This window comes from Macaca nemestrina, chromosome 18 (assembly GCF_043159975.1).
Source record: "Macaca nemestrina isolate mMacNem1 chromosome 18, mMacNem.hap1, whole genome shotgun sequence".
Taxonomy (NCBI): domain Eukaryota; kingdom Metazoa; phylum Chordata; class Mammalia; order Primates; family Cercopithecidae; genus Macaca; species Macaca nemestrina.
Genome location: NC_092142.1, coordinates 11,202,233 through 11,225,328, shown reverse-complemented (window position 1 = coordinate 11,225,328; position 23,096 = coordinate 11,202,233). Strand labels below are relative to the sequence as shown.

The 23,096-nt window shown below is 44.9% G+C and overlaps 1 pseudogene; it reads left to right on the top strand.

Moving 5' to 3' along the window:
- The first annotated feature begins 3,580 nt into the window (after positions 1-3,580).
- LOC105467922 (rho GTPase-activating protein 21-like) lies at positions 3,581-22,804 on the top strand (annotated as a pseudogene).
- The last annotated feature ends 292 nt before the right edge of the window (positions 22,805-23,096 follow it).

The window sequence follows — 23,096 nt, the reverse complement described above, 5'->3', positions numbered from 1 at the left end:
AAGGAAGTCACAAGCCAAGGTATGTGGGTAGCTTCTAGAAGCTTGAAAAACCATGGAAATAGCTTCTGTCCTGCAATCTTTGGAAGGGAATCAAATTCACCTTGATTTTAGCCCATTGAGACCCATGTAAGACTTATACAGTAATGTTAACAAAATAAATTAGTGCTGTTTTAAGTAAAAAAAAAAAAATAGCCAAAGCCTTTTTTTTTTTTTTTTTTTTTTTTTAAGGAATACAGATTTGAGAAGCTTAGCAAATCTAAGTAGGATAAATGCAAGAAAACCACACCTAGGCACATAATAGCCCAACTGTTGAAAACCAAAGCTAAAAAGAAACTCGTGAAAGCAGCCAGTTCAAAATAATACAGTACATATAGGAGAACACCTGAATGATCACCGACTTCTCATTTGAAACCATGGCGGCTGGCAGACTGCGGAAGAATATCTTAGAAGAGATAAGATTTTAAAATATGTTCATCCTGAGTTCTACATTCAGTGCAAATATCCCTCAAGAATGCAAACAGAAATAGACTTTTTCAGATAAAAGAAAGCTAAAGGCCGGGCGCGGTGGCTCAAGCCTGTAATCCCAGCACTTTGGGAGGCCGAGACGGGCGGATCACGAGGTCAGGAGATCGAGACCATCCTGGCGAACACGGTGAAACCCCGTCTCTACTAAAAAAATACAAAAAACTAGCCGGGCAAGGTGGCGGGCGCCTGTAGTCCCAGCTACACAGGAGGCTGAGGCAGGAGAATGGCGTAAACCTGGGAGGCGGAGCTTGCAGTGAGCTGAGATCCGGCCACTGCGCTCCAGCCCCGGCGACAGAGCGAGACTCCGTCTCAAAAAAAAAAAAAAAAAAAAAAAAAAGAAAGCTAAAAAGATAGGTTGCAGGAGATCTGCATTACAAGATGACGAAACAGCAAACGGTGGGTACACAGAGCCAGGGATAAGGATCTGTTGTTCTAATCACTTAACAAGTCTGCTTTGATTGTTCCTGTCAATCCAGTGACCACTTGTCATGTGCTTGGTGGAGAAAACCTGGGTGCCAGCCTCCACTTGGCCACTGACTCACTGTGCCATTACTGGCAAGACACTTCCTCTCTCTGGACCACAATGTCGTCACCCATGAAACACATAGGTCGGATTACATGGTCCCCAGGATTTTTCACTTCTGAAATACTACAGTTTCCAGGGAGGTGTTACCTAATTGCAGAACCCACTGGTCTTGAGCTCAACAATATTCCCCTGCAATTAATCACTGGCGTATTACTTCTCCCATCTTTACTTATTCAGAGCTTCCTGCATGATTTTTTTTTCTCCTCCAAATCACATGCAATCTGTACTAATTATTTACCTAATATTTTGTTTTACTCTGTCTTACTGATTTAATTTCTTTTAAAAGGATATTTCCTATGTTTATCACAATTGGAAAGACAGCATCCCTTGTGCAAGAATAGTAGGCAACTATAACAACAACAACAAAAAAACAACCCAGGCAGAATGTAAAATGATAATATGAAAGTTTAGATTTCAGTTTGTTCGAGTTTCTGATCCGGGGTACCTATCTCCCTTTGCGACAAAAGGTAGTTAGCAAGTGTTAGAAAGGTATTAAAGATAGAGTGGCACCAAGCTAAAGCTCTCTTGCATCAACAGGTAAGTAAAAATGTTAAGGGTGTAGAAAAACGGGAATTCTACTTTGCTGGAGAGCATGTAGAATGGTGTAATTGCTTAGGGTAGTAATTTGGTAATGCCTATAAAATCATTAGATAATACTCAGGATTTCCATCTTCAGTATTTATGCCAGAAAAATTCTTACACGTGGGCATTATGACACACGAAGCAGCTTTATCTGTGCTAGAAAAAAAAGAAAAAGAAATAAAAATCACCATAAGAATAGATAGAAATGTCTTTTATAAACATTCTGGAGTACGTACAGCTTTAACCAATTAAACTTAATAAACCTAATCAAAGTGTAGGAAGTTGATGTTTGTTAAAAATAAAGTTATTTAAATAAATTACACATTGGGACACTGAGTGAGTTTTAGAGGTTTAATAGTTGAATCTTTTATCATCTTCTCCCCTTCGGTTTCATCATATTATAGTGTTACATGTAAAAGTGAATCCATAAGCTATGACCTGGGACTGCTACATTTCTAAGAAGAGACCCTTAACACAGGTTGCTAAAGGTACAGCATTCAGATATAGGTATTCTAGAATCTTCTCATGAGCTCAGCTGCTAGTATAATCTCCACACCAGTGGTAGCATTGGTCATCTATGATTACCAACCTGTAATTCCTTGCAGAATCATCATAAGTTATTTGCCTTCAGGGCTCTCTGTGACTGCTCTTCCACAAAAAACTGTTCATTTTAAAGAAAATACTGTTCATCTTTTTTTTTTTTCTTTCTGATTCAGGATCTCATTCTGTTGTCCAGGCTGGAATGCAGTGGTGCAATCATGGTTCATTGTAGCCTCAACCTTCTGAGCTCAAGTGATCCTCCCACCTCAGCCTCTTCCCATGTAGCTGGGAGTGTGCCACCATGTTTGGCTAATTTTTAAATTTTGTGTAGAAATAGGGTCTCACAATGTTGCCCAGGCTGATCTCGAATTCCTGGCTTCAAGCGATTCTCCTGCCTCGGCCTACCAAAGCACTGGGATTACAGGTGAGAGCCACCGCACTAAGCCTAGCCATTATTCCTTATAACTTTGTTGTTGTTTTTGGGACAGAGTTTCGCTCTTTTTGCCCAGGCTGGAGTGCAGTGGCACGATCTTGGCTCGCTGCAACCTCCACCTCCTGGGTTCAAGTGATTATCCTGCCTCAGCCTCTGGAGTAGCTGGGATTACAGGCACGTGCCACCATGCCCAGCTAATTTTGTATTTTTAGCAGAGACAGGGTTTCACCATTTTGGCTATGCTGGTCTCAAACTCCTGATCCGCCCGCCTCAGCCTTCCAAAGTACTGGGATTACAGGTGTGAGCCACTGCATCCGGCCGTTATTCTTTATAACTTTTTATATGTCTAAAGTATCCTATTCGATTGAGTCATATAAAACTGCTGATATTTGTTTGTTTTAGATTCATAAAAATTGCTGTTTCATGTGGTGTAACCGAATATAATGATGAAGATGATGATGAATTGAGAGGGGACTTTCTTACTAAGTGATTGGTTGTTATTTAACACCTATGGGTGAACCCCTTTTCCCTCAGTTATCTGCCTGCCAGCAGGGTGGCACAGAAACCACACTTTGGGAAACACCAGTTTAGTTACCAATCAAGACCTGGGTCTTGACTCTGAAGACACTAGGGGCCCTGGGGATGAGAAGCTTGGGGCCTGAGGCTGAAAGCAGGGGAAAGAGAAGGTGCTGAGGGATCTTTTGAGAAGGGCAGTGAAGCTGGTCACATGTAAAATGCTCAGGCTCTATTTCCCCAGTTCAAGGCTTGGGGCTCAGGTGGTCCTTGAGGTCACCTATCTGTTGGGTGAGGGGTAATTGGCTTCTCTATCTCCTGCTCCTCTAGCTAGAAATCAATGATGATATAATTTTTAAAATTCAGATATCATTTCTTGAGTGAGAATATTGGGGAGTTAGATGCTTTCTGTATATGGTCTCATCATCACCAAAAATAATTCAAGGTAAGCATCAATCATCTTACTCTACGGATGCGGCTAAGTTGTAAGTTACAGAACCTGGGCCAGAACCTGTGTTCCTGGGAGGAACGCTGGGCTGCAGATTTTAAAAAGGAGAAGAGGGCTGGGAACACAGCATCTGCTGGGGTGGCTACTTCCCCCTGAGAGGCAGAGGAGATCAGCTCCCTGGATCCACGGGCGTGTCCAGGCTGGCCACTGTGGCTGCTGCGTGCCTGCCCACAGACCAGGCTGTTGCATCTCAGCCTGAGTCACCTTGGCCGCTGCTCAGGGATGTGGACTGCTACCTTTGCTTCTTGGGTTTCCCAGCAAGGCATGTGGAGTTCACTCCTGGCTTATGACTGAAAGCAGTGGGGAGAGTGGGTGGAGACTGGCGTGTCGTCTACAGGATGACAGCATGACCCACTGTGGCTCATGTGGGCCAGAGGTAGGAGTCAGGAGACCTGGGCCTGGTTGGGTACTGGAGTTGGCTTCACCATCTCCTCCTCCACCCCATTATTTCCAGCACCATTTTCCCCTCTGCCACTCCCACATTGCCACCACTACTTCCATAGTCACCATTACTTCCATCACCTCTACCACTCCGCCATCACCACCACCATCATCACCACCACCATCATCACCACCTCTGTCATCACCATCATCACCACCACTGTCATCACCACCTCTGTCACCAACACCATCATCATCACCACCACCATCATCACCACGATGGTCATCACCACCACCATCACCACCACCATCACCACCACCATCACCACCACCATCACCACCACCACTATCATCACCACCTCCATCATCACCACCATCATCACCACCACCTCTGTCATCACCACCACCATCATCACCACCACCATCATCATCCCTACCATCATCACCACAACCATCATCACCACCTTCATCATCACCATCACCATCATCAGCACCACCATCATCATCACCACCATCACCACCACCAGCATCATCAACACCATCATCACCACCTTCGTCATCACCACCACCATCATCACCACCTCTGTCATCACCACCACCATCATCACCACTACCGTTCCTGCCACCTCTATCATTATTCTTTTTTTTTCTGAGACAGAGTCTTAATCTGTCACCCAGGCTGGAGTGCAGTGGCATGATCTCAGCTCACTACAACCTCTGCCTCCAGGTTCAAGTGATTCTCCTGCCTCAGCCTCCTGAGTAGCTGGGATTATAGGCATGCACCATCACACTTGGCTAATTTTTGTATTTTTAGTAGAGACAGGGTTTCACCATGTTGGCCAGGCTGGTCTCAAACTCCTGGCCTCATGTGATCCACCCACCTCGACCTCCCAAAGTGCTGCGATTACAGGTGTCAGCCACCGCACCCGGCCATTTGGTTAGTATAAGTGGATTTGAATCCCTGCTTTATTACATATAAGCTTGAACATGCCCTCTTATAGTGCTATGTCTTAGTTTCCTCATCTGGGAAATGATGTTCATCATGTGTTAGACTGGGCCTGGCATGTAGTAGCCATCTAACAAACTCATTCATTTATTGAATAAATGAATCAACCTCAGTGGGGCACTAACAGAAACAGAGAAAACAATCATGAACAAAAAAAAAAAAAAAAGAAAATTGCTGGTCTTATGCAGCTTACAGTCTTATTAGTTAAAGGTAAATCTGGTTCAGGTGTGGTGTGTCACATATGTAATCCTAACATCTCAGTGATCCGCCTTTCAAAGTCCTGGGATTACAGGCGTGAGCCACCACGCCTGGCTTGCTCTGAAGTTTTAAAAGACATAGACTAAATACTCAATGCAGGCAAATTGCAGTTAGTAAGCTAAGATCAAAGTTTCCAGGTCAGAGTGCATTTTATTCTTACCTTTGAAGTCTTATCAAGAGCACATTCAAGATAAATCTTCTCTTGAATAGATATGCATATATACAAAGATATACACCTATTTTTAACTATTACCTTTCCCATTTTCTCTATTATTTACTTCTGAAACTCTAATTTGTTTTATGTTAGACCTGTCATCTATGTCTTTTAACATATCTCTCATATCTTTCTTCTTCAGAATTAGTGAATCAGAAAATCTACTAATTTACCATTTAATTTGTCTACTAAGTTTTCATTTTTAGTTATATTTTTCATTTCTAGAAGTTTTATTTTGTTCTTTGTAAAATTTGCTCTGTTTTTTGTTTTTTGGTTTTGTTTTTTTTTTGACAGAGTCTTGTGCTGTTGCCCAGGCTGGAGTGCAGTGGTGAAATCATAGCTCACTACAGCCTCAACTTCCTGGGCTCAAGCAGTTCTCCCACCTCAGCCTCCCAAGTAGCTGGGACTACAGGCATGCACCACCATGTCTGGCTAATTTTTAAAATTTTTCTGTAAACATGGGGTCTCCCTATGTTGCCCAGGCTGGTCTCAAACTCTTGGGTGGCCTCCCAGAGTGCTAGAATTACAGGCGTGAATCAATGTTTACTGCCCAGTTGTTCTTTATAGTCCCTGTTCCCTGATTTTTTTTAAGCTTCTCCGTTAATCTTTAAATAAATTCACCATCTGGTTTGAGTTGGTATTTGAAAATAAAGAAGTAAATAAATAAAATATATTCAGCAGTCTTCTAGTAAATATTAAACAACTGTATCACTGTCTCTTTAAAAAAAAAAAAAAAAAGAAGCCCTAATTTAGTGTTTGCCCACCTCCATGGTGTAAATATTCCCACCATGGACAATTTCAGGCTACCAATGTGATATTGCTGAACATGGAGTTGGGAAGAGATACCCACAAACAGCTCTCCTGATCTACACCAGCTGGCTTAAGCACACCTCTGATTTTACACATTTGTATCTATATTCTGGTATCTGAAGCCTCTGGATTTGTTTGTTTATTCATCTTTTAGAGACTCTGCTGCCGAGGCTGGAGTGCAGTGGTATGATCACTGCTCAATGAATTCCTCAATTCCAATCCTTGAATTCCTGAGCTCAAGTAATCCTCCTGCCTCAGCCTCCAAAGTAGCTAGGATTATAGCGCGTGCTATCACGCTCAGCTAATTTTTTAACTTTTTTGTAAAGATAGGGCCTCACTATGTTGCCCAGGCTGGTCTTGAACTGCTGGCCTAAAGTGATCCTCCCACCTTGACCTCCCAAAGCGGGAGGGAGCCACCGAGCCTGGCCTCTGTTTTTACTGTCTATTGTTTCTATTTACTTCCACTCAAGATGCTGTGCTTCTTTGGCTGTGTGTGTGATTTTTTTTTTTTTTTTGATGTGAGCTATTCATTTCCTTAGAACTTTACTGTAGGTGACCTTTGAACCCTGGAATATAGTTAAATTCCATTAGAGAGGAATTACTGACTCCACCCCTGCTAATCTTTAAGCACCCTACTTCTAATTTATAACATCTTTAGATGATGATGATGATGATTATTATTACTAGATAGCATGAATTCAGGTCACAAACCTGAGTAAGGACCCCTTTGTAATGATAAGTTCTCAGGTAAGATATTTTTCTTCTCCTACATTCAACCCTAAGATTAGGACAGGCAAGTTTCAAAGCTGTTTCTCTGGCAGAGTTTAGCTCTTTACTTTAGTAAAGTGACAGTGTACTCCATTAGAGTTCTGCTGTATGCAGAAATCTACCATTGAATTATCACCTGTGGCTGGGTGCAGTGGCTCATGCCTGTAATCCCAGCACTTTGGGACACCGAGGCGGTCAGATTGCTTGAGCCCAGGAGATCAAGACCAGCCTGGGTAACATGGCGAAACCCTGTCTCTACAAAAAATACAAAAAAAATTAGCCAGGCTCGATGATGCCTGTAGTCCCAGCTACTTGGGAGGCTGAGGTAGGAGGATCGCTTGAGCCCAGCAGGGTGAGGCTGCAGTGGACGTGAATGCATCACTGCACTCCGGCCTGGGTGATGGAGTGAGACCCTGTCTCAAAAAAACAAAAGCAAAACAAACATTCTCACCTGAGGTTTCCCAGTATGCTCTACAGCTTTCAAACGAGGAAGCTTGGGTTCTCTAGAGTTTGATAGGAACCTTCAAGAAAAAAAAACCTTTAGTGAGTGCTCACCGGCATTCTTGACTTCATGCCATTTGTGGGATCTAAGGAGCCTTATCTTTGTGCCAGACCAGCAATGTGTTTTGTTTTTATCTATTTATTTATATATATATTTTTGAGACAGAGTCTTGCTGTGTTGCCCACGCTTGAGTGCAATGGCACAATCTCAGCTCATGGCAACCTCCAACTCCCCGGTTCAAGCAGTTCTCCTGCCCTAGCCTCCTGAGTAGCTGGTACTACAAGCATGTGCCACCACACCCAGCTAATTTTTTTGTATTTTTAGCAGAGGCGGGGTTTTGCTATGTTGGCCTGGCTGGTCTCAAACTTTTGGTCTCAAGTGATCAGCCTGCTTTGGCCTCCCAAAGTGCTGGGATTTCAGGTGTGAGCCACCGCACCCAGCCTATCATCTGTAATTTAAATCTTCTTCATCACTTTTCATCTGAACCTGACTCCCTACATGGTCTAAGCACATGACTTCACAGTTGGTCCTCCCAGCAATCCTGTGTGGTAGGTACAATCATCATTCCCATTTTACAGATGAAGAAGCTGAGGCTCATCAAGCTTAAGTGAGGGTCCCAGGCTAGTCAGTGGTGGAGCCTGATTCCACACAGTGGTCTCATCTAGAGTGGTCTCATCTTAACCACCACTCTTTAAAGTTTGGCTGGGCATGGTGGCTCACACCTGTAATCCCAGCACTTTGGGCGGCCAAGGTGGGCGGATCCCTTGAGGTCAGGGGTTTGAGATCAGCCTAACCAACTTGGCGAAACCGTATCTCTACTGAATATACAAAAATTAGCCGGGTGTGGTGCGGTGTGCCTGTAGTCCCAGCAACTCAGGAGGCTGAGGTACAAGAATTGCTTGAACTTGGGAGGTAGAGGTTGTAGTGAGCCAAGATCACACTGCACTTCAGCCTGGATGACAGAGCAAGACTCTATCGCAAATAATAATAATAGTAATAATAATAATAATGATGATGATGATGATGATGATGATTGTTTGTTTTCCTGCCTTCACCATCGTCCTCCATGGCAGCTACAGGGATCTTTCTAAATTGCACCACTGGTCCAGCAACGCTTCCACTGCCTTGGATGAAGCGTCAGCTCTTCAGGAAGGCTCTTTTCACCTGCACAGCCTCATCCCCTATCACAGGAAATTGTTCTTACTGCATTTCATCCACTCTGCTTGCAACCTCACTGCAGCCCACACATGGCATCAGAAAGGAAGCCATGTTCTCCCCTCCTTCTCGGACTCTGACACACCACACTCTAACTGCACAGATTTCCCCTTCATTTTCCCTTGGTGAACTCCTACACATCCTTCAATACCCAGCCCAAATGTTACTTAGTGGAAGGTTTCACTCACTTTCCTGCAGAAATGGTTATTGTGTCCTTTGCCCTATAATACCTTGGCAGGAGATTTTTTTATCTTCGAGGATCATTAGTGCCAGAGAAAGTCAGGTAAAAGCAAATCTAGTCAGAATGGGACTAAAATTTCACAGTAAATATTGAGGGGAAAAAGGATTTAATTATTTGATTGAGACTCTACCTTAAAAATGAAACTAAGGCCGGGCGCGGTGGCTCAAGCCTGTAATCCCAGCACTTTGGGAGGCCGAGACGGGCGGATCACGAGGTCAGGAGATCGAGACCATCCTGGCTAACACGGTGAAACCCCATCTCTACTAAAAATACAAAAAAAATTAGCCGGGCGAGGTGGCGGGCGCCTGTAGTCCCAACTACTCGGGAGGCTGAGGCAGGAGAATGGCGTGAACCCGGGAGGCGGAGCTTGCAGTGAGCTGAGATCCGGCCATTGCACTCCAGCCTGGGCGGCAGAGCGAGACTCCGTCTCAAAAAAAAAAAAAAAAAAAATGAAACTAAATGAAACAAAAATTTGTAGACACTATTCTGTCTTTAGCTAATGAAATTACAATTGCAATACTGTACTAATTTTTAGAATGAACAGAGTATGAAGCCAGGACTGATGTATATTTTTTCTTTTAGACATAATTTTCTGATAAAAAATTTGTTGGAACACATGATATGACATCGTTTTCTGCAAGTTTCACACCATGATCACACAGAAAGGAAGTCATTTTTACAAAAACGTTTGAAAGTACTACTAGTTTACCAACGGGTCTTTCTCTGTCTTTTCATAATGAAATTATCTGTTTTAAGCACCTGTCCAGTCTTCTTGTCAATTTCCTCTTTCTCAGTTGTTTCTTAGCCTATGTCTACCACATGCTCATTTGTTGATATCTTTGTGGGTGCTTTGAATAGCTCTCCAGCGCCATTTACATTGACTTCAGGAAATTCTGTAACTTGGCAAGGATGGTAGTTTCACTTTGCAAATGATCACGTACACTCAGAGACAGACGGACTGAAAGAGGGTGTTGATATGAGGGACAGAGCCAGACTAGGGTTCGAAAAGGTTCTGCTGATCCAGAGTCTAGTTAAGTCTGTTGGACTGTTTCCTGGTGCTAGTAATGCACTATACTTATGGGAGAGGTTCCAGTTGCAAAGAGCTGGGTGAAAGGTACACAATACCACTTGACACTCTCTTGGCAAGGTCAATTGAGTCTATAGCTATTTCAAAACAAAAAGTTAAAAATATTACAGAAATAACTCACAGGCAAGAAGGGCCTAAGGAAACGTGGAAATGAAATTCATGAGACCTAAACTTGAAAATTAAACTTACCGATGACCAGATACTTTATTAAAACATTATTAAAATTTTATTATGGATGAAGGGTGGGGGCCAGATAATGAATACTTGGGCTTTCACTAAGTCCTTTCATGGAATTATAATTACTTATTTAACTGCCTACCTTCGTTCCTTGGGACTGTGAGTTCCTTAATGGGTGGGAATGGGTCTTATGGACCTTCATGTTCCCAATGCCCATCATAGGGGCTGGTGTTAGATTTAAATCCCTGGTAACGAATAAATGAATGGATGAAGCCTCTAATTTCATCTTGGCACAGTTAAGCCCTGGGAAGAACAGTATCTATGGCTTCTCCTCTAATAGCGGCTATGGTTTGGGTTTTCATGGTAACAATAGTTGCTACAGGTTATGGGAACCCTGCTGGAAGGATTTACCTGCTATGATTCTGCCTTCTCTTAGCAGACGGTGTTTGTTCACCTACCTGTCCTACCCCCTGAATCAGCGAGGAGGACTTGGGGAATTTCAGGGGTGGTATGTTTGGGAAAACCCAGTTTTGGGTGAAGTCACCTCCATGGGCACCTGGAAAGTGACCTGTAGGTAAGAATCAATTCTTCCTGAGGAGGCTGGATGCGGTGGCTCCTGCCTGTAATCCCAGCACTTTGGAAGGCTGAGGTAGATCACCTGAGGTCAGGAGTTTGAGACCAGGCTGGCCAACATGGTGAAACCCTATCTCTACAAAAAATACAAAAAATTAGCTGGGCGTTGTGGTGCACACCTGTAATCCCAGCTACTTGGGATGCTGAGGTAGGAGAATTGCTTGCACTGGGGAGGCAGAAATTGCAGTGAGCCGAGATCATGCCATTGCACTCCAGCCTGGGCAACAGAGTGAGACTGTCTCAGAAAAAAAAAAAAAAAAAAAAAGAATAAACTCTTCCCCATGCTGCTCAGCCTCAGATTCTAGGACGGGGTTTCAGAGTTGGCTTTGTTCCCCTGGAAAATAACAACTCCATCTTCAAAGTGAGAATATTATTCCCTACACTGTCCTTGCCTCCTTTCTTCTCCCTGAAACTTAAAAGAAATAAATCCAGCTATCCATACATAGTCTCTCTTTCTAGAAGCAATCTAGGGAAATCTTTAAATATCATTCTGTAATAATACTGTTATACAACTTGACTCTCAAATGTTTCATGTAACGTATTTTGGACCCCTTTCTATGTCAGTGCATGCAAATGTGCTTCATTCCTTTGTTTGTTTTGTGTATTTACTTGCTTTATTCCTTTTAATGGCTCTACAATATTGCACAGAGTGAATATATCATTGTTAATCTAATCAAGTCCTTTTAATGATGGACATTGACATTGATCTGATTTGTTACAAACAATGTTGCAATGGTCATATACATTTGACTTCCTAGCTGTTGACATCTATTGCCAGCTTGCCCACTGTTATGGTTTGGACATGGTGTGTTTGTCTTCACCAGAACTCATGTTGAAATTTGACCTCCAATGTGGTGGTGTTGGGAGGTGGGGCCTAGTAAGAGGTGTTTGGGTCATGGGGAGGGATCCCCCACAAATGGCTTGGTGCTAGTATTGCAGTAATGAATGGGCTCTGTGAGGCTGGATTAATTCTCATGGGAATGAATTAGTTCCTTTGAGAGTGGGTTGTTATAAAGCCAGGACACCTTTGGGTTTTGCCTCTTCATGTCTGTTTCCCATTTGACCTTCTCTGCCATGATATGATGCAGCATGGAAGCCCTCACCAGAAGCTGGTGTCATGCCCTTGAACTTCCCAGCCTGCAGAACCACAAGCTAAATAAAGTTTTTTTCTTTGTAAATTACCCAGTCTCAGGTATTCTGGATTTAATTTTCAATGGAATGGATTAGTTCCTTTGAAAGTGGGTTGTTTTAAAGCCAGGACACCTTTGGGTTTTGCCTCTTTGCATGTGTCTGTTTCCCATTTGACCTTCTCTGCCGTGATATGACACAGCAAAAAAGCCCTCACCAGAAGCTAGTGTCGTGCCCTTGAACTTCCCAGCCTGCAGAACCACAAGCTAAATAAACTTCTTTTCTTTGTAAATTTCCCAATCTCAGGTATTCTGTTAGAGTAGCACAAAATGGGCTAACACATCCACCCAAAAGATTGTACCTGCTTTCACACTCCCAGCTATAGCATGGGACCATGAAGCCAAGCCTCTCGAAACAAAAAAGAAATTGCATTAGCAATGAGGATGATGCTTAGCATACAAAGGAAGAATGAACCCCACTTTACAGGGAGTTTTCTTAGCTCTTTTTTGTTTTACTTTCAGCCTCTTAGCAACCTTGCAGGGATGAGGAGACTAATGAGTGGTGTGGCTACTATAATCACTACTCATTTTACAAACATTTGGTGTCAAGCCTATACAGGATACCATGTAGAGGGTGAGCCAGGGTGCTAGAGACGGCCAACAGGAGAAGACACCTCTCTGGGGGATTAGGTTCCTGCACATCCTCCTCCAGCCCAACTCCAGTTTTTTGCTCCCTTTAGAGCCAAATTCCTTGAAAGCATTACTTATACTCCTCTGTCTCGGATTCTTCTCTTCTCTCTTTTTTTTTTCTTTCCTTCCTTCTTCTTCTTTTTTTTTTTTTTTTTTTTTTTTTTTTTTTTTTTTTTTCCTGAGACCGTGTCTTGCTCTGTTGCCCAGGCTAGAGTAAAATGGTACAATCACGCTCACTGCAACCTTGACCTCCCACATTCAAGCAGTCTCACTTCAGTCTCTCATGTAACTGGCACCACAGGTATGTGCCAACGTGCCTGGCTAATTTGTTTTGATTTTTTAGTGATAAGGTCTCACTGGAGACCTAAATAAATAGGCAGACCTTATCTCTAAAAAATAAAAATAGGCTGGGCGTGGTGGCTCAAGCCTGTAATCCCAGCACTTTGGGAGGGTGAGATGGGCATATCACGAGGTCAGGAGATCGAGACCATCCTTACTAACACGGTGAAACCCTGTCTCTACTAAAAAATACAAAAAGCTAGCTGGGTGAGGTGGTGGGCGCCTGTAGTCCCAGCTACTTGGGAGGCTGAGGCAGGAGAATGGCGTAAACCCAGGAGGTGGAGCTTGCAGTGAGCTGAGATCCAGCCACTGCACTCCAGCCTGGGCGACAGAGTGAGAGTGGGTCTCAATAAATAAATAAATAAATAAATAAAATATAAAAAATAAATTAGCCTGGCATGGTGGCACATATCTATTTACTTAGGGCTCCCTATAGGGAGATTAGGTTTCCCTATTTAGAGTAAAGTCTTGCCTGGCTAATTTATTTTTATTTTTTAGAGATAAGGTCTCCCTATGTTGCTCAGGCTGATCTTAAACTCCTGGACTGAAGTGATTCTTTTGCCTCAGCCTCTCAACATGCTGGGATTATAGGCATGAGCCACTGGGCTTGGACCCATTCTCTGTTAAACCTCCTCCAATCAGGCTTTTACTCCTACCTCCCTCCCAAATAGCTCTTGTCAAGGTTGCTGTTGCCACATCTAACATGAAAAACCATCAGCATTTGCCATGGTCTACCACTCACTCCCTGAAATGTTTTTCCCACTTGGGGTTGCTTCTCCTCCTATATTTCCCCTTCATCACCTCCACTTCTCAAATGAGAGCACCCCAAAGCTCTTTTCTCAACCTCTTCTCTTTTTTTGTTTTCTTTTGAGCTGGAGTTTTACTCTTGTTGCCCATGCTGGGCAATGGTGCGATCTCGGCTCACTGCAACCTCCGCCTCCTGGGTACAAGCGATTCTCCTGCCTTAGACTCCCAAGTAGCTGGGATTACAGGCATGTGCCACCACACCTGGCTAATTTTGTATTTTTCGTAGAGATGGGGTTTCTCCATGTTGGTTAGGCTGGTCTGCAGTGGCCCAATTTCAAGCCAATGAGTATTTCGAGCAAACTCTGCCTCCGGGGTTCAAGCGATTCTCCTGTGTCAGCCTCCCGAGTAGCTGGGATTACAGGCATGTACCATCAGGTCTGGTTAATTTTTGTATCTTTAGTAGAGATGGGGTTTCACCATGTTGGCCAAGCTGGTCTCGAACTCCTGGGCTCAAGCGATCCCCTCACCTCGGCCTCCCAAAATGCTGAGATTACAGGTGTGAGCCACCACGCCCAGCCTCCTCTTCTCTTTTCTAGCTACATTCGCTCCTTGGACAATCCATCCAGCCCCATATCTTTAAATCCCATCTGTATGCCCCTGACTTACACACGTCAGTCACCATTCCAGACCTCCTCCAGGAACTCAATAATCCTAATCCACTTCACAACCTGACTTTACATCTGCTTCTTCCAGGAATGCTTCTCAGATTAATCCACCCACTGCTCACCAGTTCTGTATTCTCCTTGTCCCCAGCATTTGCAGTTGCTGACAACGTTGAAGCTTCACTGGAAACTTGACATCTTGCAAAGAGTTTTCGCAGATCAAATAGTACATATTGGGGAGCCTTTCAAAAACTGCGTGACCTTGGGCAAGTTAGTTGACTTCTGTGAGCCCCTATCTGTGAAATGGAAGTAGAAATGAATTCCCACTTCTTAGGGTTTCTGTGGCACCTAAAGGAGACGTGGTCTATGAAACACCAGTGCTTAGCACACAGTAAGTGTCCACTACATATTAGTACTTATTACTTTTTTTTTTTTGAGGCAGAGTCTCACTCTGTCGCCCAGGCTGGAATACAGTAGTGTGATCTCCCCTTACTGCAGCCTCCACTTCCTGGGCTTAAGTGATCCTCCTACCTCAGCCTCCCAAGTAGCTGGGACTACAGGCACACGCCACCATGCCTGAATAATTTTTGCATTTTTGGTACAGATGAGGTCTTACTATATTGTCTGGTCTGGTCTCAAGCCCCTGGGCTCAAGCTCAATCCCAAAATGCTGGGATTATAGGCGCAAGCCACTGCACCTGTGCAATTTATTACTATTATTATCTGGAAATGACCTGGCAAGTTAGATGTTTTGATCTCCATTTTATTATGAGGAACCCAAAGCACACAGACTAGAGCACTTTGTGCAACTCACAGCAGCCAGCAGGAAATCAAGCCACATTTCCTGCCTTTCTGTTCTACTTCCCCACATCCTTCAGAGATTCCATTTCTAACATTCCACTTTATATCCAACGGCATTCATCTCACATGTAAATTTTGAATCATTCTCCGATTTCTGGTTACACCCAATAACAATGACGATACTCTGCTTCCCAGGCCTTTGTGACTTTTGCAAGCATGTTCATGTAGGATTTCACACTTGAATTGCCCAGCAATTCTGCAGTATGGGTAAGGTACATCCCACAATGTGGGCAGGCACATCCTCATTTTGCAGACAGGAAACCTGAGACTCAGAGTGGCAAAGTCACTTATTCATGATTTCACAGCACAAAATGGCAAAAACCATTGTTAGAATTCAAGGGCTGGCCGGGCGCGGTGGCTAATGCCTGTAATCCCAGCACATTGGGAGGCCGAGATGGGCGGATCACGAGGTCAAGAGATCAAGACCATCCTGGCTAACACAATGAAATGCCGTCTCTACTAAAAATTACAAAAAAATTAGCCGGGCATGGTGGTGGGTGCCTGTAGTCCCAGCTACTCAGGAGGCTGAGGCAGGAGAATGGTGTGAACCCGGGAGGTGGAACTTGCAGTGAGCCGAGATCGTGCCACTGCACTCCAGCCTGGGCAACAGAGCGAGACTCCATCTCAAAAAAAAAAAAAAAAAAAAAAAGAATTCAAGAGCTAAGCCAGGGTTCACCTTCCAGCCTACCACAAACTCACATGCCTTCTCTTTCCCCCTCTCTCCCACCACCAAAAGATTCTGCAGTCAGCAGATCCTCAATGAATGCTTACAGGGAGCTTCCCCCGCCAGAGAGGGTAACAATGTACACCATGATCATCTTCAGACCCCAAGGAAGACCAAAGAAAGGCGAGTGGGGTGAGCGGCTGCCTTAGGCCGACCCAGCTCTGGAAATTCTGTCCCCAACTCAGCCATCATCTAGGGGGTCATTCTAAGTATTCAAAGTATTTGGGTAGAAAGTATTTCAAAAGCAAGTTGGTTGTTTATTCATGGAACTTCCTCCCAAGATGGAGAAACCACAGGGGTAAGTTCTCTTTTCCAAGTAAATACATTAATCTGCTTCTCCAAATTTGAACTGTGCAGGGAACAGAGATTCCCCAAACTCTTGCAAAGCCAGATTCCACCCATCCAGGAACTAGCCTCATCCATTTCCCACCATTCTTCAGTCAACAAACGTGTTGCTAGGAGCCTACAAACTGCCATTCTGTGTGTGTGTGTGTGTGTGTGTGTGTGTGTGTGTGTGTGTGTGTCCGGTGATGGGGTAGGGGAGTAGACAAGTGTGGTTGGCATGCAAAATGAAGTATTTTTATTTATTTATTTATTAGGGACAAGGTCTCACTCCATCATCTAGGCTGCAATGCGGTGGCATGATTATAGCTCACCGCAGTCTCGAACTCCTGGGCTCAAACAGTCCTGCCGCTTCCTGAGTAGCTGGGACTACAGGTGTGTACCACCACACACAGCTAATTTTTAAAATATTTTTTGTAGAGATGGGGTCTTGCTATGTTGCCCAGGCTCAACATGAATTATTCTTAATGTGAAGGGAAATGTCTTCACAGAGGGTGTTAGGGGCTGAATTGAGTCCCCCATCCCTATTCATACGAAGTCCTAAAACCTAGCATCTCAGAATGTGACTGTATTTGGAGACCAACTCTTCAATGAGGACATTGGGTTAAAATGAGGTCATTAGGGGCTGGGCACGGTGGCTCATGCCTGTAATCCCAGCACTTTGGGAGGCCAAGGTGGGCAGATCATGAGGTCAAGAGACAGAGTCCATCCTGGCCACATGGTGAAACCCTGTCTCTACTAAAAATACAAAAAATAGCCGGGCTTGGTGGCAGGTGCCTGTAGTGTCAGCTACTCGGGAGGCTGAGGCAGGAGAATCTCTTGAACCCAGAAGGTGGGGGTTGCAGTGAGGTGAGATCGAGCTACTGCACTCCAGCCTAGGCAATAGAGTAAGACTCTGTCTCAAAAAAAATAAAATAGAGATGGAGGTTGTGCTATGTTGCCTAGGCTTGAACTCCTGGCCTCAAGTGATCCTCCTGCTTCAGCCTTCCAAAGTGCTGGATTACAGGCATGAGCCACCATGCCCAGCCAGAAAATAGCATTTTTATTGCCGAAGCCACCCAGTCCATGGTACTTTAATACGGTAGGCTGAGCAGACTCATGCAAAGGGAATGTCCTTTTGCATCACGGACTGTGTCCATTGTTGGACACAATTTCCACTCTTCCTTATTGCCTTGCACATGCCTGCTTTACTCATCAACATTGCCTCACTTCTCCTGATGGTGTATGAGTTTATACTTACTAAGAGGCTACTTGTGGAAAGGCTAAGAACCACTTTCGATCTTCCATCCCATGTGACTGCCAAACCCATTATCATCAGGGTGGCTTCCCATCCACTCATCGGAACAAGATATTGAAAGAACCACCATTCATCTACTGCTCTGTATTCTTCCGTTCCAGGAAAATTTCTGGCTTTATTTCTTTGATGCCTTCTTCCCTTCTGTCTTCTCGCTTCTCTTTTTAGAGAATCCCTAAACTCTTTTAGTCAGTTGTCTGGATACTCATTCACAGAGGCCCCACCAGTCTTGCGTACCTACCCAGGCTTCTGTTGCCCTATATAGAAAGCAGAATGATGGGAAAAAATGGAGGCAGGTAGAATGCAGTGAGTTAAATTGTGTCCCTAAAAAAGATATGTCTGTGGCCAGGTACAGTGGCTCACGCCTGTAATTCCAGAACTTTGAAAGGTGGAGGTGGGAGGGTGGCTTGAGCCCAGGAGTTTAAGACCCACCTGGGCAACATAAAGAGCCCTCATTTCTACCAAAAAAAAAAAAAGATATGTTCAAGTCCTAACTCTCCATATATGAGCAAACTTAATTCGAAATAGGATCTTTGCAGATTTCATTAAGGATCTCAAGGTGAGGTCATCCTTGATTTAGGTTTGACACGGGTCAAAATCCAATGTCTCGTGTCCCTATAAGGAAAGTAGGGGGAGATTTGAGACAGAGGAGAGAGAGGAGAAGGCCACGTGAAGATGGAGGCAGGGACGCCCAGGGGTGGTGGCTCATACCTGTAGCCCCAGCACTTTGGGAGGCCGAGGTGAGAGGATGGCTTGAGTCCAGGAGTTCAAGACCAGCCTGGGCAACACAGAGAGATCTCGTCTCTACAAAAAAAAATTCTAAAAATTAGTAGGCATGGAGGTGTGCGTCTGTAGTCCCAGCTATTCTGGTGGCTGAGGATCGCTTGAGCCTGAGAGGTCGAGGCTGCAGTGAGCTATGATCGTGCCACTACACTTCAACATGGGCGACAGAGAGACCCTGTTCCAAAAAAAAACCAGTCTCCAGCATTTTATTTTGGGGAAATTGGGTTCGGTTCATGCTGGTCCCTCTTCCCTGTTGCAATGGTTTTACTGAATGAAATCTTCTTCAGTGCATTAACTAGTGGTGGGCTCTGTTTGTCTTTGATGGACAGAGCCAGAGATCTAAAAACAGCATGCTCATTCTCCTCCCTTCCAATCTCCTATCTGGGCCCGCATTGGCCAATGGGAGCCTGTGGGTGGTGGGCGCTGCAGCTGCCTGTTGATTGGGGCTCTTATGGTCAGCACCTGTGCAGGCGGCAGGTGTAGAAGGGAAGAGAAGGGAGGGGAACCACTCTGGAGGCAACAGAAGCTAGCCAGCACACCCTGCTTCCTAGGGGCTTCTCGTGGCATCAGCAAGAGTCTTGTCATGACTGTACCTTAAAACATTCCAAGGCCAGGTGTGATGGCTCATGCCTATAATCCAGCACTTTAGGAGGCTGAGGTGGGCAGATCAGTTGAGCCCAGGAGTTTGAGACCACCCTGGGAAACTCGGCAAAACCCCATCTCTACAAAAAATACAAAAATTAGCCGCATGTGGTGGTGCACACCCATAGTCCCAGCTACTTGTGGGACTGAGAAGTAGAAGGATTGCTTGAGCCCAGGAGGTCAAGGCTGCAGTGAGCCAAGATTGCGCCACTGCACTCCAGCCTGGGTGACAGAGCAAGACCCTGTTTCCAAATAAAAAAACATTCTGAAAAAGTCTCGCTTCTTCTGGGCAATGTGCTCTGAACTTCCAGCTTAGGTCTCAGGACACACCTAAGACACAGGGGCTCTCCAGGTGGGTTCTGATGTCAGACAAAGACATGCGTGACCCTGCCTGTTGGGTCACATGGCCGGCAGGATGACTCTGAAGGCCTCTTGTGTGTCTGGCCTGTGCCTGAATCCCAGCCAAGGGAAGCGGCCGCCCAGTCCCAAGGCCTGGCTTTCGGTTTCAGGCTGCCTGTGGTCACACCAAAGTCAAGGACTCTAGAAAATGTTTTCCTGGTTCTGTAACCTCCGGAAACCCCCTAAAACTCCCAGCAGGTGGGAAGGCACAAGGGGCTGTGAGGAGGAAGCCCCACAGGCTGAAGCCCCACAGGCCCCAGCCCCCACGCTTCGCTGGGGTGCCTCCCTCCTTCTAGGATCTGGGAGTAAGCTTTCTCTTCTGACATTCCTCAGCCTGGCCCTCCTGCCAGGCTCCACCCCTCACCAGGAATGGAGAATACTCATTTACTCATTTATTATATTTATATATTTATTATGTTATTTATTTTTAGAGACAGCATCTCACTTAGTCACCTATGCTGTTAGTGTAGTTGCATAATCATAGCTCACTATAGCCTCGAACTCCTGGGCTCAAGTGAGCCTCCCTTCTCAGCCTCCCAAGTAGCTGGGACTGTAGACATGCACCACCAAAGCCTGCTAATTTTTCAATTTTTTCGTAGAGATGAGGTCTCACTCTATTGCCCAGGCTGGTTTCAAACTCATGGGCTCGAGCAATCTTCCCACTTTGGCCTCCCAACGTGCTGGGATTACAGATGTAAGGCACTGTGCCTGACCTGGAGAAGATTTAAAATCCAGGAAGGAAACAGAAACTGTGCTATTAGGAGGCAGGACAATGGTTCCTCTGGCGGGGGGGTGGCTGGAAGGGACTGACCCCCACAGGGGCTTCTGACGGTTGCAAACATCCTGTTTCTTGGTCTGGATGCTGGATCTCCGGGAGTGTTCAGTTTGTGAAAAGGTATTAAGTTGTACATTTATGATTTTACACTTTATGTATGTTATGCTATTGTTTAAAAATGTATTTTTTTTTTTTTTGACAGAGTGAAACTTTGGAAAATAGACTGCCAGTTTCTCAAAAGGTACAAATGGAGCTGGGCATGGTGACTTCTAATGCCAGTGCTATGGGAGGCCGAGGCAGGAGGATCACTTGAGACCAGGAGTTGGAGATCAGCCTGGGCAACATAGTGAGACCCCCATCTCTACAAATATAAAAGTAACTGGGCATGGTGGTGCACTCCTGCAGTCCCAGATACTCTGGAGGCTGAGGCAGGAGCCCAGGAGTTGGAGGCTGCAGTGAGCTGTGATCACACCACTGCACTATAGCCTGGGCAACAAAGTGAGACCCTCTCTCTCTAAAAAGAAAAAGAAAAAAGAAAGATGCTCTAAAATTGACTGTGGTGAAGCATGGACAACTTCGTTTATATACTAAAAGCCAATGGCTGGCCACAGTGGCTCATATCTGTAATCCCAGCACTTTGGGAGGCTGAGGTGAAATGATCACTTGAGTCCAAGAGTTCGAGACCAGTCTGGACAACAAAGGGAGACCTCATCACTACAAACAAATTCTAAAAGTTAGCAGACATAGTGGTCCAGTTACTCGGAGGCAAGGTGGGAGAATCGCTTGAACTCAGGAGGCAGAGGTTGCAGTGAGCTGAGATTGCACCACTGCACTCCAGCCTGGGTGATAGAGTGAGACTCTGTCTCCAAAGAAAGAAAAAAGCCATTGAATTGTACACTTTTAATGGATGAGTTGTATGGTATGGAAATTACACCTCAATAAAACCGTTATAAGAAATTCACGCTGGGCGCGGTGGCTCACGCCTGTAATCTCAACACTTTGGGAGGCAAGGCGGGCGGATCACGAGGTCAGGAGATCGAGACCACGGTGAAACCCCGTCTCTACTAAAAATACCTTGGTGGCAGGGGCCTGTAGTCCCAGCTGCTTGGGAGGCTGAGGCAGGAGAATGGCGTGAACCCGGGAGGTGGTGCTTGCAAGTGAGCGGAGATGGAGCCACTGCACTCCAGCCTGGGCGACTGAGCAAGACACCATCTCAAAAAAAAAAAAAAGAAAAGAAAAGAAAAGAAAAAAAGAAATTCATCAGTGCACAGAAATGAAACAGTGAGTTTTTGGCCAATGTCAGCACCATCACCTCAGATTTTTCCACCACATCGTCTGCTACGTACTTGACTAGCCGGGACTCCAGTTGACTGAGTCCTGAGATGCAGTCCCTGGCAGAGAGCAACGGGGACCAGGCAGACGCCGAGAGAAGCGAACTCATCAGCGAGGGGCGGCCTGTGGAAACCGACAGTGAGAGCGAGTTTCCCGTTTTCCCCACAGCTTTGACTTCAGAGAGGCTTTTCTGAGGAAAACTGCGAAAAGTGACTAAGAGCAGCCGGAGAAATTCTGAAGGAAGTGAAGTGAGTTGCACAGAGGGAAGTTTAACACCAAGTTTAGATAGCCGGAGAAAGCTCTTCAGTTCCCATAAACTCATCGAATGTGATACTCTCTCCAGGAAAAAATCAGCTAGGTTCAGGTCAGACAGTGGAAGTCTAGGAGATGCCAAGAACGAGAAAGAAACACCTTCATTAACTAAAGCGTTTGATGTTATGAAAAAAAGGAAAGCCAAGTGGGAGTTTTCTGACACCCACCAGAGGCGAATCCGAAAACAGGAACCTACATGGAAGACGAAAATAGCAGATCGGTTAAAACTGGGACCCAGAGCCCCTGCGGATGACATGTTTGGAGTAGGGAATCACAAAGCGAATGCTGAGACTGCTGAAAGGAAAAGCATCCCACGCAGACGTACTCTAGGAGGGCACAGAGATGCTACTGAAATCAGCGTTTTGAATTTTTGGAAAGTGCACGAGCAGAGCGGGCAGAATCGGAACTTTCAGCTGTGAACCGGTTAAAACCAAAATGCTCAGCCCAGGACCTTTCCATCTCAGACTGGCTGGCCGGGAAATGCCTACACACTAGTACCTCTGACCTTAGCAGAGGATAAAGTGGAGCTCCCCAGGCGGAGAACCCAAGCACCTTAGAAACAGCCACGACCCACACACCTCTGGCTTTTCAGTGCGACACAGGCGGTTCTTCCAGCACCTTGGCTTCAACAAACAGGCCCCTTCTTTCCATACCACTGCAGTCACCTGACCAAATGAACGGAGAAAGCTTCCAGAACGTGAGCAAAAATGCTAATTCCGCAGCGAATGCCCAACCTCATAAACTGTCTGAAACCCCAGGCAATAAATCACAATTTCATCCCTGTCTTTAAACTGGGGGTATGTCCACTCTAGCAAGTAAAAAGCTACTGCTACACATTCCAGGAACTGTCAATATTTTCTTGTACCAGAATTGTTACTATGCAGCCTTCATTTGGGCTGGTTTCATCATTTTGCACTGTGAAATAGCTTTACAGTGGATTACTACAGCCAGAAGAACATATATATATGTATTATATATACATATGTTATACATATTATATATGTATATATGTATTTAAAATATATCATATTTTATATATACATACATATATACATACATAATAAATATATGTATTTAAAAATATATCGG